The 4,428-nt window shown below is 39.2% G+C and overlaps 1 pseudogene; it reads left to right on the top strand.

The window, feature by feature from the left end:
• The first annotated feature begins 443 nt into the window (after window positions 1-443).
• On the top strand, window positions 444-3,744 carry LOC148729049 (uncharacterized; annotated as a pseudogene).
• The last annotated feature ends 684 nt before the right edge of the window (window positions 3,745-4,428 follow it).

The raw sequence follows: 4,428 nt of genomic DNA, 5'->3' as shown, positions 1-4,428 counted from the left end.
AAGTGTTAAATTATTAATCTCGCCACTCGGCGCGACTGATATTGAAGGGCTTAATAGTCAACAGTTAATTTTTTTATGCAGACGACACTAAACTCTATTTATGACACCATGATCCCCGAGCATTGGAGGAAGGTATAAACCGAGACTTAGCCAGTTCAACACAATGGTTTCGACAGAATGGGATGTTAGCAAATCCAGACAAATATCAGGGTTTGGTTTTAGGAAACAATGATTGTGATTTCCATTTAGAATGTGCAGGGAGGCCAATACCTACTTCCAGTGAAATAAAATTATTAGCTCTAACATTGGATGACAAGCTCAAATTTGATACTCATGTTGCATCGATCTGTCGAAAGGTGTCGGGTCAGGTTAATGCTTTAAATAGGCTTAAAAATATCCTGCCTCTTATTTATTTTACCTCACTTTGATTATTGTAGCCAGATATGGCACCACTGTGGGGAAAGGAATACAAAGAAAATGGAAAGGGTAAATCAACGTGCGCTTAGATCGTGTATACGAAGATAACGGTATTTTATAAGAAGACTTGCACGATTGTATCGGCTTGCATACGACATCGAAGAGTCGTAGGATTCAAGACGGTCAATAACTGCTATGTATATAAGGCTCCCAGACCTATTACTGACTTAGTTAAATCAAGGAGGACTGATTAGATTTTAAGAGGCACTAACATGCTTTCCTTACCTAAGGTTAACAGTACCAAGCATGGTCTTAAGTCATTTCGTTATTTTGCTGCTAAGACTTGGAACGCGATACCAGATGCTATACGCGCAAAGGCTGGCACACGAACGTTTCTTCACGATATCCGTCGCCTAAAATTTTAACTTTGCAGTTTTTTATCTCTGTTTTACTACACGTGTATACAAATATATATTTAAATTTTGAAATATCCTTTTTGTAAAAACATTTTACTTAATGTACATAATTTCTTGATGTAGGTTGTAATTTTTATTGTATATTTTGTTGTGGGCTTCCTGGTAAGTAGCTAGTAGCTAAGCGTGGTGCCACATTAAATAAAGAACTACCACTACTACTACTACTACTACTACTACTACTACGCTCATTCTAGGTTTTTGTTTAATTCCAGACTTCAGTGACGCAGACGAATGCCGCACTTTGGAGTTTGGACCTGAAAAAGCCTTTGATGGCAAACGCCTGGTAAACCACTTGATTCGCGTGGTGGAAATTATGATCGCAGGGTTTTGTAACAGCGTGTGCTACATGGAACCCGACTGTTTCAGTATCAATCTCGATAAAAGAGCAGAGGAACGTGGAAAGTATCTATGCGAACTGAATAATGTCACTCACGAAGGACACGAACATGAGCTGGAGGAGAACAAAGATTATTTTCATCATTCTGCTGATGCAAGTATTCTGTGTTGATCTACCTATTAAATGGTCCAAAAAGTAACGAAAAATATTTCAATAATGCAACTAAGTTTGTTGTAAGCCTTCGAATAATTTTACATATTCTTCTTTAATCTAACGATCCTCTTTGAGTTTTAGTAAAGAGGTTGAGATTGAACGAAACCTGGCCGCAAATTACATTTATCGGCTCAGTCTCAAGAGAATGACAAGGCCCAAGATGCAATTGTGATGACTAAGTCAAATTATCATCAGTTTGAAGGGAAGTGTACTTGATTATTAATTTATCTCTTTGGCTTTAGAGCGCATGTGTTACAAACCGCTGTAAGAATGAAGGCACTTGTCAAAGTGGTTTTACTGACAAAGGCTATCGCTGTTTGTGTTCTGCTAGATTCAAAGGAGAAGACTGCGGCCAAAGTAAACAGAACTAGTTTTTTAAATAAGTGAGTACGTCCAAAACTATTTAGCAAGCGTGACGAGAAAAGCTGTTAAAGGAGATATACCTGCGGTGATTATCAAAGGAATTTAGATCTTCTTCTTTACCTGTCAATTCTTCTTCATGAAAAAGAGGAGATCGAACAAGGCTTACTTCGAAATTGATGCTTTAATTACTCATCCACCGTGGTTTCGGGGCATCATTCAGAGCCACCCGCATGTTCATTACCAGAGAAAAAATTATTTCAAAGTCCATTTGCCAAGAACGAACCGATCTCGTTCTTTATCTGAATTACTTTTTACACTAGGCTGTATTTGGATCATCGCAAAAACTTATTATTCCTTTTAACCGAATGTCGAATAGCGAGACGCTTAGTAATCCTGGCAGCCAATCAGAAAAAAAAGAAAAACTCCAGCAGAAATTAATGAGAAGTCAAAGAAAAAACAAGCCAGCAAGCCTGAGGGTGAGAAAACGCGATTCTGCGTAGCTTGCAGTTTTGAGTGCGGTTTAAGAGGTAAAAATGTGTAGCAGAGAAGCGAGGCGTTTGGTAAGCTGCCTCTTAATTTTACGAGGAACCATGTGATTACTTGTTTATAATATAAGGGGCAAAATGTTTTCTTACTGATCTCGCGTAAAACGGGACGCCAAAACAAACAGAAATTTCTTTACCTTGGCAGCCGTTGCTAAGCGATTTTCAGCCAATCATTTTCAAGTAATTTTGCCCGGGACAATTACAAAAATTAAGAAAAAAATGCCCTCTTCCTTGACCAATCACAATTCAGTAATTTTGCTCCTTATATGATAAAAGCAATTATTTTAACAACAATCCAGCTCCTGATCCTTTATGATAATCATCCGAGCCGACTTCTTTTTGGAAAAGAATTGAGACGTACGTTGTGTCTCTTGAAAAGTTATAAGACCTACTAAATATGCCAAAGTCTCGCTATGTACTACCAGTTCTCACAAAGTATTTTATCCAACAGATTGAACAAGAGTGGTAAGGTTGTCCTGCTCTTGGACTCATAGCCAATTTCCGTTTTCTGTCACATGGGAGACTTTGGATGCGGAGATGGAGGATGGACACCTGTCATGAAAATTGATGGCAGCAAGGTATAAATTGATTTGCTATCAATAAAGTATAAAATCATGTGAAATTCATTCGAGGTACAAGTCAGTGTAAGTAAGCGAAATAGGGTTTGTGAGAAAGTGTATGCTGTTTCCTTTACAGCTACCAAAAGTGGTTCGCTCGATCGTTTACTCATCTTTACAAGAAGGGCAAGAAATGGCTACGGTCTTCCTTACAACCACCAGGAGTCGCTTATGATTAGTTAATGACCGTGAGATTAAAATAGTCTATAATGGACATCATACTAAATAAGAAAAAAATCATTTATTATCAATTTCAGAAAACCTTCCATTACAACTCTGATTTCTGGAGCGACAGAAAAGCCTATAACCCCTCTGGAGGGAACTCTGGGTTTGACTTACAAGAGACCAAGTTACCGACGTACTGGAACACATCCTTCTCCAAGATCTGTCTCGGTCTAAAGATCTGCCAACAGGCCAACTTCACTGTTATCAACAAGTACGCCAATTCTCTGCACTCACTGATCGCTGATGGAAAATACCACTCCACCTCATTGGGTCGTAACACGTGGAAGGAGTTGATTAGTACTGAGGCCTCTTTGCAGCCCCACTGCAACAGAGAAGGTTTCAATGCTGTGGGGGACGACTCACCTCATTCCAAAGGAAGAATCGGTATCATCGCTAACGAGTATAATGATTGCGCCTATTGTGACTCCCGAATTGGTTTTGGTACGGGAGGTCATCATGATGACTCCAACACGTGTGGAAATGAAGCAACACACAAGTCAGACAACGGAGACAAGCACATCAAAGCCATGGGGTACATCCTTGTACAGTGACAGTTCACTCCCCAAATTTCAAGTCAAGAAGCCATCCTGAATTAGAAAAATGTAAAGCTTACTAGCTAATAAAACAGTGGGTTCAGCATTATCTTCTCCGCTGGTCAGATTTGACTCAAACATAACTTTTTGACATCCAGTCTAAGATGCTTCAATCGTACAAAGCCAATTCAAGTATTAAAACCCTATAGAAATTTGCTAAGAAGACATGTTCGATATCCATTAAACGTCGATGTCGCGAGCTGTATGCGCAGGGAAGTTACATGTGTCACCGTTTTAGTATATGCTTAAAAATCTATTCACCGTAAGTGTCGGTGGCTAGTGATGGATAATTAACTCGCCGCTTCGTGGCTCAGTAATATCCACCACCAGCCATTTTCACTTCGGTGAGTAGTTGTTAATAATTACCATGATATAACACCAAGTTCGCGTATATCATTTGCAAGGAAATGTGTAGCAATTAGTGGGGAGAGGCATTGTTTGCTAGAATCGTAAAATCCAAACCCCCCAGCTGAACGTGTAATTGACGATAGAAAAGATATTTGTGAGAGGCTCTGTTCCTCATCTTTTTTTTTTAATGGCCGTTACTTCCTGATTTGATCTCTTCCTTTTTACACTGATATCTTACGGTTTGCTTGAAGTTTTACAGAGCTGAACAGCCTGTGACGTCTTCAGCAAAACAAT

The sequence above is a fragment of the Stylophora pistillata genome, chromosome 6, assembly GCF_964205215.1.
Source record: "Stylophora pistillata chromosome 6, jaStyPist1.2, whole genome shotgun sequence".
Lineage (NCBI taxonomy): Eukaryota > Metazoa > Cnidaria > Anthozoa > Scleractinia > Pocilloporidae > Stylophora > Stylophora pistillata.
This window is presented reverse-complemented; position numbering and strand designations above follow the sequence as displayed.